The sequence below is a fragment of the Morone saxatilis genome, unplaced genomic scaffold (assembly GCF_004916995.1).
Source record: "Morone saxatilis isolate NCDOM2014 unplaced genomic scaffold, NCSU_SB_2.0 Contig14, whole genome shotgun sequence".
Taxonomy (NCBI): domain Eukaryota; kingdom Metazoa; phylum Chordata; class Actinopteri; family Moronidae; genus Morone; species Morone saxatilis.
In genome coordinates, this window is record NW_023339696.1 from 16712162 (window position 1) to 16723739 (window position 11578).

The following is an 11578-nucleotide window of genomic DNA, read 5'->3' on the forward strand; positions in this document are numbered from 1 at the left end:
AGAGTTGTTAGAAAAAGACAATAGCCAATAGTCGGCTGATAGTCAATCGTTTACGTATTATATATATATATATATATATTAACAGGCACCTAAAAATATTAAATATTATAGAATGAACCTGAATGTGTCACAACAGCTAGCTAGGAGACTAAACATTTAGTTAATTTATTTCAATGCAGTATAAATCTTGTTGTTCAAAAATAGAATAAATAACGTCCAACTTCACTAAAACAAATACTAGTGGACTTATGGACGATTAATGAAATATTATGTTAACAGTTTAAATTAAGTCGCTACAAACTTGCTTCTTTCCCTTCACGCCTTTCCTCCTCTCCCTCCTCCACCTAAACACACAAGTGTGTCTAGTCCTCTGATGGTGTCGAAAGGTATGTTTGGTGTAAGCCCGGCTGGGTTGCCCCACTCTGTGTAAGTTTCCAGCCCCACTCACCTGCAGAAACAAATCCCCCTCAGTACTTCAAGCTTGCAATCCGGGTCAGGATCAGTCAGCTGATGGGGCTGCTAACTAGCTAGTGGCAGCAGCTCATTAGCAGTTAGCACATGCAGCAGCTCTGTGTGACAAGAGAAAAAGGGCTGTGCTGCAACAATCGTCCCGGTGACAAGGCGCAGCTCCCATTTGATGCTGTTTTAGTTTTTCTGCGACTATCCGACTAATGCAAAGTGCGTCAACTAACACTATTATTATTAACACAAATATCATCGACAGTTTACCTGACAATCAGGGGATAGCCCTAGTATATACGTAGTAGAAAGGTTTATGGTCAAAAATGTTTAATGCATAGTTCCAGCAGTATGGCTAGTTTCTTCTTTTCCATTGATTTGGAGCAGTACATTTTTTTTATTTCTCCCACTTGTTCAGTTTTTCTTTCTCATTTCTGTCTCTATTGTCCTTTATTGGCCCAAGGTTGCAAAAAACAAAGTTGTTTTATTGTGACAGCTACTATTCAATTCTGGCTCTGTTTTGCATAAAGCTGGTACATTTGAGGCTACTAAATTACATGACCCTTAAAGTGTCAATTATGGCTTTCATGGTCACCACAGTCTTTTTTCTAGACTCAAATGAACTGTTAAATCTGCCCACCAGAAACATGTGGAGGTTTTTGTGATTATTGTGTCCAAAAATTACTTTATTTTCAAAGCTTTAATAAGAAAAAAAGGGTCAGACACTATTTTGCAGAAAACTGAAGTAATGTTGACTTTAACGCTTTAACACACTGTCCAGTCTGGCTTCAGTCTAACATGAAGATGTAAGATAAAGGTGGGACAGAGAGAGATTAAGTGTTTTTAACTTTTGGAATTAAAAAGTGGATTAATCTCCACTGTCACTTCTCAGTCAGTCTGCAGCAGCGAGCCCGTTGGTGCAGACCTCCACTGTTGTTATTGCAGCCACCCAGAGATCTATGATACTACTTCATATTTATACAGAGACCAGACAAAAAAATTTCTTGCAAGAAGTAAGTGAGGAAGTTAGATTACCTGGTAAGTGCTGAAAATATTATGTTCCTTGATTCTAACTCAGTTTTCTTTACTATTAACTATGTTAGCATAGCTGAATTACAATTCAGCTGTAACGTTAGTAAATGGGTTCAGTGAGCGTTACTCACACAAATAAATGATCTCACGGTCAGACTGTAACCATTTGGCATTTCTGTTATGAGAGTACATTTTTGAGGACATAGCAAGGTTTATTAAGTGTATTAGGGTGGGAGGAGGTTAAATGCAGACCCCTATATTTGGGAGCATGTGGCCAGGATTTGCACATTGCTCCTTATGTGAAAACAAAGGTTTAAAGAACTCAAATGTAATCATAATCAATCCTAACAAGCAATTGTTCTAAAGATAAAAATCATATTTTAACTTATAGAACACGTGACACAATAAAAATGTTTCCACCCACTAATGCATTGTTGTGCAGAAATATTGTAAGCAGTGCAAACTTTTGCAATGTTAATTAGTCCAACTGTAAGATCAGTGATTCATGGAGGGATGTCTCATGGCTGTGATGAAGACAGAAAAATTGGGAGAGGATATAATTCAATTAAAATTTTTTCAATTCAATTTTATTTGTATAGCGCCAACAGAAGTTATCTCAGGACACTTTTCAAATAGAGCAGGTCTAGACCGAACTCCCCATGGCAAGCAATTGGGAGGGGCCAAGGAAACCTGCCTGTTTAACAGGAAGTAAACCTAGCAGAACTTTGGTCTCTAGGGTTGGTGGTAATTTCGCCTTGACCAGTTGTGGGGGGAAGAGAGAGAGAGAGAGAGAGAGTACAGCTGATTTACAGCAAACTAACAGTAGAAACATACTAATTTAAAGTATATGATTTGAGCGATCGATGATTGATGACGATCATGAAAAAGACTGATTTATTTAAATGGCAGATTGCTTTGTTGCGAGTGAGCAGCAGCAGTCATTCAGTGAGAAAAAAAGGTCTCTCTTCAAGACAATAGACTGAGAGGGATGCAGGGAATGGATGCAGTAAGCATGACAAAAGGTTTGTGTAATGATGTCGTTTTCAATTTCTAACCTCTGTCACCCTTGGGTGTCATGGACAAATTTTCACCCTGAACAAAAAGACTCAAGTGGACGAGATCAGTCAGAGAAATGCATTACTGAACTGGGCTGATTTCACAGCAGATGTGCTGCTAGTTGTGTTATCGACATTTGTTAGTTGAATTTTTAATTAAATGAAATGTGTATAAACTACAGTATACTAGATTCTGCATTGCTTCATCTACAAGACTTTCACACTACTGTTCTGCACTGCAGGAGAGAGCGTGCATTATTGTTTGCAACACTAGGGATTACAAGTAAATTTTGTCTGTGCCAGAGCCTGCTGTTGCCGAGCCGGGCCGACACTAGATTTAAAAGTCTTCATGCCGGGATGTTGAATTAAACATTGCATGCATGCCATCCTCAATCTGCGCCCCTTCAAACATTCCAAGAGTGTGTAATTAGTCACACGGTGCTGTATTCTCTTTTGGAGATGTGACACACTGAACACACAGGAGGCTAAAGTCGGGATTACCGCATATGGACAAAGTGTCCCACAAAAAGGAAGGACAATTATGACAGCTTAAATCCCAAAGCATGTCTCCATGGCCACCATCACTTGTTCAGGATGTTTTCTCTCCAAATTTGTGGCTACTGCTGCGTTTTGACAGTCAATCCACCTGTCAATTACTGTAAAAACACTTGCAAGGAGATGACAGAGTACCCAGTGGAGACACTGCAAAAAAGTTATTCTCTTTTAACTGGGATGCATGGTAGTGTGGGTTCATGACAACCTTTTGAAGAAGAGAGATCAAGATCTGTGCTTCTGGTGCCACAGAGTCAGAAGAGTCAAGTAGCCCCCTGTAGACAAGCCATATGGCCTAGGAAGAGTTTCATGGGTGTATATGTGTGGCAGCAAGCACCATGCCAGTCCCTCTGCTGATTTCTCATTATCGAGGAATAAATAGAACAAGATAACAAAACAGTGGCCCTGTTGTGTCATACCCATTCTGACATCAGTGTGAGACAGATGGTACAAACTAAATGGCAAGATTTGAATAGTTGGGAAACTGGGCAGAAGCACTAAGCACAACAAACAACAAACTGTGATGAAGAGAGCATACTATTCTGCCCCTTTTCTTCACATTTTGTGAATAACACTGTAATTTTCTCTTTGTCACCTGTTTTGTCCCGCATAACCAAGTCACTTTTAACAGCTATCAGAATGACTGCACCTGCACTAGTTCTTGCTTTATTGCCTGTGCAAGCATAGTGTGTGTTTGTGGCAGTGGTGTGGGAGGCTGTAGGGGAGTCACAGGAAACAGCAGATGCCAGGTCTCCTCCAAGGTGGCTGACGGGCGGGCAGGCAATGCAGACAACCACAAGATGCAAAAAGCTGAGGCAGAAAGGCTACCTGTAAATATAGCACAGCAGCTCAGAAGCTTCGGTTTCCATTAAATAGCCATGTATTTCCCAGCTCCTGGCTTTATTGCACCGCTGCTTCGGGAGCGGGTGCCCAGGAGGCTCTTCAACATTATTAGCAGCTCACAGTACATAATCCCACAGCAGATTCTCGTCTATCTTCAGACCAGACTGAGATATATAGAGAGAGATGAGGAGTGAGAAGAGGGAGGGTGGTTTGAAAGCGGGAGAGGAGGGAGGGCTGGTGGCAGTTGCCAGTCTTTGTGATTCCAAGTCATTGACGCAAAGAGACAGAAAGAGGCAGACATACATTGTGAAGCCTCTGTGTTTCTCATCATGGTGTCAAGCTAATTCAATGACAGACACCAGATGGTGGCCTGACTCCAGAGGTCCCATGAGTCTCACTAAGTCATGAGGCCAGACACAGTGCCAGTGCCCTCCTCTGCCATTCCTTTAGAAAGAACTGAAGCCACCACATTCAGCCTCCCCGATGTCTCGGCCTGGTTCCACTTCCAACGCCTGCTGGACATTCTCAGGTGCAGAGAGGAAACTGAGAGGGGATGACAAGAGGAAAATGTCCAGTTTTTAATATCAAAACATCAGTTACTGTTCATCAGAAATATAGCTTAAACTCCCCCAAAATACTTGTCAGTATGTGTCTGAATGTCAGAAAAACATAATGACTTTAATTCATCATGTTCAAGGGTTGCACGGTGAATCTGGCCTCACAGAGCAGACACTGACTCATCATTATATACACAATATGGAGAAATCGCACTGCCTATGAATGCAAAAACAGAAATACTGATCCCTGTTCATCTGTAGACTTTACTGACTTACTACTTAACTTATTTTTTATTGATTGGTAGCAGGAAGCCTATACTGTATGCAAATGAACAAACTAATGAATATGTGAACAAGAAGGTCTCCAGTCTAACTCATCATCCACAGAGACCTCACAGATTTGATCAAAAGAATCTTGAGTGAGGTATGGTTTCTTCTTCACTCACAAGAGGTGAACTGAATACAGTAAACAAATTGTCCCCATAACAGAAAGCATTACATCTAAAAATGCTGGAGTCACAAAGAATTGTTGAGGCTTTTTTATTCCACTTGTATTGTGATCAGACAGGTCAAAATGTGTGTTTTTTAATTCTTGCTGTCATAATTGAAAAGACAACTTAAGCCTTTTATATACAATTATTGTAAAGAAACTAGACGAAAGGAGGGAGAGAAAAATAAGACAGTCACATGAGTATGTGATATGTTCTTCAAATAGATGAGCCATCAGGAGACCAGCATCCCACAATTAGACAATGTACACACCAGCTCATCACACACTGTGTCGTTGACATCCTATGTCAGAAGGTGAAGATACAATCTTAATATCCTTCAGTGAAATGTCTCATTAACATTGTTAACTTATGTGGTAGTCACGATGCATGACACCAGCCTGTTATTAGATAATCACTAGATTAGAAGCAGCGAGAGACAAGAGGCCTGAGAAAAAACATGGTATCACAATATTCTTCATAGCACAGACCTTTCTGATGTGTCGGGTGAAGAGAAATTTGTTGCAATGGCACAAAAAACACCTCTTCATCTTGAAAGGACTCTCTGTGCTCTCTGTGATTATAGGCCATTGATGGCACAAATAAACGGTGTCAAACTATCAAATGCCCCACTTGCCTGACTGTTCTCCTCCTTTTAGTTTGTCATGTAGAACCTGTAATCTTGCCCACATGGGTTTAGGCTTTGTTCTTCTAATCTTCAGAAAATTAAAGTGATCTGAATTTAAGATTGCATCTAGACATTTGAAGAAGTACTGGAAGAAGAAGGAAATAACTGGGGTCTATTTTATTTCAGCCTGTTCTCATTCCCAGCGTGTCAAATACCAACATTTTGCACCGCCCCTCAGTGTCTCCATGCAGACGTGCAAGGTACCCTTTAGCGTCAGTTTGAGACCCAGTGGGCTATCATCTAACTCCAATGTAACCCATTCGTGTCAGGTGACATAGAGTAAAGACCGGGAAAGTCTGTGTAAGGATGGGGTTGGGGTGGATGGATCAAACAAACACAGGAATTTTACCCAGGAGACTTGGGTTTGTTTCCTGAGTGAAATCAACAATCATTTAAATCTTTATTTTTAATATTAATACATACGTGACTTGTGTCACTTGGGTTAAAATAAGCCAAAATCACGATGTTTTCCTAAAACCTAAGGAAACTGTGACCATTTCAGGTTAACCACGTTAACCACGTTAACCACGTGTTGCCTTGTCCTTGCATATGAGAAACCGAGGGGCGTGACCTGGGAAGAGAACAGAACAGAACAACTTTTGAAAGGAGTGTTTCAAATGGTTAGTCTTACCACAAATTATTTTGCACAATCGTAATTCTTCATTTGTGTCCTCTGTGTGAGAAGGAAGAAGGCAAAAAAGACACGATAATTAAAAAACATCTGCGCGGATTTTTAGCAAATCATCAATAAACAGACAAAAGGTGTATATCTTTTCCGAACCATACCTTTGAAAATGATCACTTTATCTTACTTTACTATAATAATCTTAATAATTTTATACCACCATATAATTTTGACCACTCTAAAGCATGAACATAGTTTATATGCATAATGGATAAATAACACTGGTGGTCCTCCTCAGGGAAAGCCCATTTAGCCTGCTGTATGTGCATGTCATTGCTTCACATGTATTCTGCCTTCCAACTCCCCCGTGGCAAAACCCCTGGATGCCTGAGGCTGACTGCTCCGCTATTCTGCTTGGCATGATCACTATTACTACTCACCACTTAGCATCCGTCCAATAGCATCTCAGCAACATTTCACGTCTTCCCCACTTATTCTACTTCTCCTCCCTTCCCCGCCCTCCCCTTGCTTTCCCTTCTCATTTTACCCGCCCCTCCACTCACCCTTCTCTTGCACTCTGTGGCAGCCTCAGCTCTGCTGGCTGGTGTGACATTTGCCATTTAGACGAGAGAAGAGGGACAAACCCTTATCCAATCTCTGACCTTTTCCCCTCCTCTCCCTCTCTGGTGTCACTGCCGCATTCACTGCCAATTTCACTGACTAAAATTAAAATTCAAGATAGCCATTGATTGCATATATTGTATGTAATTTGCTTATGTTTTGGGTTTGTTTGAGCTGGGTTTCTCTATCCAGTGATATTTATCCGATAACCTGTCTGAACACAGTACCTAACTGCCTAACTTAATGCAGGTAACTGCTGCAGCAGCAGTAAAGGTTAATGAATGCTCATTGAATGCCACATGCCATGGGCCGCTTTGGGGCATTATGTATTCAGCTTATTCAGTAGTTGGCCTACTGATGATCTACTGTACATTTTCTGTCCACAGCACAGCTACTAGAAATATCCTCTTGAGACGGTATAAATATCTCATTATGTCCGGGCTACATGTGAAGGACAAGTGCTTAAAGTTTAAACCCTCAGAGTTTTTTTCTCTGCTGTATTCTAACAGCAACTTTATTGCCAGATCAGTTAAAGAGCCATTATAATCAGGCATAGTGTCTTTACACAACAGGTTACTACTAATTTAGGTGGAAGAAGGGCTCAAGAGTTCAGAAGTGTTTGCCAAGATAAGGCTTACCTGACATGTCAAAGCAAGAGCCATCAAACAATCACCTTGTCAAAGCTGTGATCTCCCTTTTACTTCCTCCAGCAGCAGCAGCAGGGTGCTGGTGACACATATGGCCAATTATAGGTGGAAGTGGAGAAGATGATGTGAGCTGAAAGCTTGTTCACACGTGGCGGGTGTCCAGACGGCCAGGGGCTGCATGGTGAAGGGCCGTGGGAGAGAAAAACTCATCAATAGCTGAGCTCTCTTCTCCTCTCCTCTTTTCTCCTCTCCTCTCCTCCATTCATCTGCAGGTCTGTGGCAAATCAAAGACTACTTTTAGGCTGATCAATACTGCCCCTTAACTTCCCTTTATTACTCCGCAGCCAGAATAAGGGTTAGAGAGGGAGATGCAATATTCAGTTCATAAATCATGCAGTAAAAAAATGTCAGGGGGGTAATTGTGGTTTTCTAACACCCTTTAAAGGGAGGCAGATTTTATTAGTGGGTTAACGTTGCCAGGCGACCCTCATTCCTTCTCATTATGGGCTCATGGAGGCATCATCAAACCTTGAACGTTACAACACTTCTCAGTGGACCCCAGCCTCATTTCTCAAAGACATACCTCTGCTGAACATGCAGATACACAAACAAAGTGAGTGGCACTAAATGTGATCTACTCGCACAAGAAAGCCTTTTTTTGTTTGTAATACATGACACGATTGTCTTGGTCAAACTCATTGTCTGGGCTTTTTTATTCTTAAACATTGATTTGTTTTGTGTATTATTTTCTACACTGCTAGTTTCCCAAACAAATAAAAGGCCTCCTTTCTACTCCCAAATACATAGCACAAATAACTGGAATGATTGCCTCATTAAGGTGCTACAAAGTACTGTTTTCTATAAGTCTTACTCCCCTCTCTCTGTTTCTCTTTCCTCTCTCTCCAATGAATTTCAATTGGCTAATAATTTCCACCATATCCCCCGAGTTACAGCGTTTTTGTCACATCTTTTAGTGATTAAATGGATCGATTTCTGTTCTCTGTGGGTTATTAATCCCACAGGGTTAGAGAGATTACAGAGAGGGAGCCACAGGGAAGCCTTCTTAATGGATTCACACAGAGAGACTTCCATTCATAGGGCTAATGAGATTGGATTACAGGACCGGGGCTTCAGAGAGAGGGAAAACTCACAAGAGGAAACTCATGTCCAATGGGATGAAACTTAGGAAAAAAGAAAAGGGGTTTTTATGATGAGACACATCTTGGTGCTAAGAAACACCTGCAAAGAATGACCTTGCCTGGTGTGCTGTCCAAGTGACCCTTCTTGCTGTTTTTCTGACTGGAACAGAAAAACTCAACACCTGCTTGGCTGGTGGGGGTTCATACCTCAGCGTTTATCTCATGCAATATTCTTGCAGTGAAGCCTCACATGTGATTGATCATAGTCATTATTAGTCAGTGGGACGGATGAGCAGTGCAAGGGATCACTGCAGCGGGCCACTGCATCCGCTGCTGTCATTTGGGTGCCCCACATAGCCCAGCTGTTTTAGGCTGGAGGCAGGTGGCAATGATGGGGCAGTGAAGGCGTTTGGATGTTGGTGACAGTGGGTGGGGCCTCATATCTGTCCTCCACAGCCGGACATGGACGCAAGAGGGGAAGCCGTGACTCTTGTGGTCCAGGGGACTGGAACTCTCCCTTGGCCTGGCGAACTGTGTCATGCCCCAGAGGTTCAAATCTCCTCTAAAGCGTTGTCAGGCAGGAGGTGGATGGACTGGAGGGTAAGGTAGAGGAAGGAAAGCGTGTCGTTGAGTTTTAAAACACATGTATGACCCACAGGGGGGATCAGAGGCCCCAATCACAACTGGAGGTCATCCGTGTTACTGGGAGGGAATAGGAGGCGAAGCTGGCTGAAGCCGGTTACTCCAGGTCACCGCACAAGCGATAGCCCCATTTCATCTGGAGTGTATAGACTAAATGCCCACAGAGAGTGACAGATTACAGAGCGGAAAGCACACTCTTTAATCTTTCTCTGCTCCCTCAATGGATCTGTGGGTCTGACAAAATGGTGTGTGTGTGTCTGTATATGGTATTTTCTGTGTTTTATATAATTACTGTGTATTTGCTTTTGACCACACTTTTTCACTGAACATTTATGACAACTGTGAAGATATCGCTCCACAATGAACAATAAATGGAGGAAAGCTGTTTATCACATAGAAACGAGGAGCTAATATTTGTTAGCAAAAGGCCATAAGTAAATCAAATTCCATACTTTGTATATTTTGGTTAATATTTAATACTGTTGGAAAAAGGAAAAAAATACACTATACACACAATCACACAGAACAAGTACTGTATTTAAACCAGGCAGTTGTTTTCTATTTGTGTACATAAGATATCTACACAGATGATAGGAAAAATTTATTTGCAGAGAATTTGGTGCGTGTTTTGTTTCAGTCATATCACTGTACTGTAAATGTGTAGTGACAGGTCATGAGAGGGCAATGAAGAAGCAAACACGGCCCTGAGGTGAAATGTCTCATCCCAGAGTGAAGGGCGTTGCTGACAGGAAACTGCAAACCGACTAAAAAAGCAAACAAGTGACTGGGTACCCTCAGCAAGGAGTCACATTCTGTCCCCAAACCACCCTGTCTGCTGCAGCCTGGTCAGGATACCCCTGACATCACTGGGGGAAATCACTGTGTGGAGCACAATTTCGGTTGAAAACGTTTACTTTTTCTTGGAGTCAAAATTCAGTCAAATTAGAACACATGATACACTTTCCAAGGATATAATTATCTCTTGTGTCCATCATGAATAAACATCCATAAATACATGGCACTCCGTATAACTCAAGAACTTGCCGGAGAATCATCATGTTTTTAAGTTTTATTCAGTATTGCAGTTATTCAGTGATTGTTGTCTTTATATCCATAGCGACATTGTAAACAGGAATGGCTAATTCAACACTTGTATGCTTAATAGGTTGGTTGTGTTAATCCAATGTCCACTTTTAAAGTAACTACACTTAAAGCCCCAGAAAATGCTTCAGTATTTTTCTAACATTATGTGTTCATGTTACTAAATAAGCAACAAAGTTAAGGTATCATTTAGTTTAACATTTAAAAATTTGAGATAATCTGCTAATCTGTGTGGCTTTGGTTTGGTTAGATTTGATTGACAGTGACCAAACACCAATTACCATCAGATTCTGATTCAAAGCTGGGCCCCGTCCACTCTAACCAATAAGAAGAGCACAGAGAAAAATAGAAATACAGATTTTTTTTTTTTGTGAAATAACCAAAACTTTTCCAACCTTGCTAGAAATAGTGTTTTCATTTAGGAACCCATCTCTCGTAAGAAGAAGGTGATTGAAAAAATATGTTTTCAGTGCCTTTAAATCCAAAATATACTCTCTGAGTCATTGTTTTGTTCCTACTATGTTTGTTTATTGACATTAACAGGGAAAAAGTGACTTCAACAATATGTAATGTAATGATGGAAGTAAATGAGAGGAATAGCTAGCTAGCTAGATTACGATATGATTGTCAAAATCTCACTGAAGCTCTAATGTTTTGTCAGAGTCAAATGCAAATAAATAATCCATGTAAATATTGCAAATAATTGCCAGTTTTATACTAGACTTTAAATAATTCCACAATGTAGCCTTCCTTAGCTGAATATTACTGCAAAAATACACACACACAAAGAAAACCTTTGCTGTGAAACTTTGTAAACCCTATGAGATATGGCCACTTACAATATAAGAAAACACATTTACAGAAGCTTTTATGACTCACATGACTCATAAATCTGGGTGAGCTGTGCTTGTGTGCTAACCCAGAGTGATTTTTTGGAAACCAGTCCAAGGTTAGTTTTGTGTCACACACTTCTGACGTCAGACGGTTGCAGTTATGGGGGCTAATTATGGACCAACACAGGGGGATTTCTGCCTCCAGTGAAAGCTGCTCACGTGGAGGGGTTAGTCGTGCTGCTGACTCTTTCAAAAACTGTCTGTCTGTCTGTGAGTGAAGCACTCACATATACAGG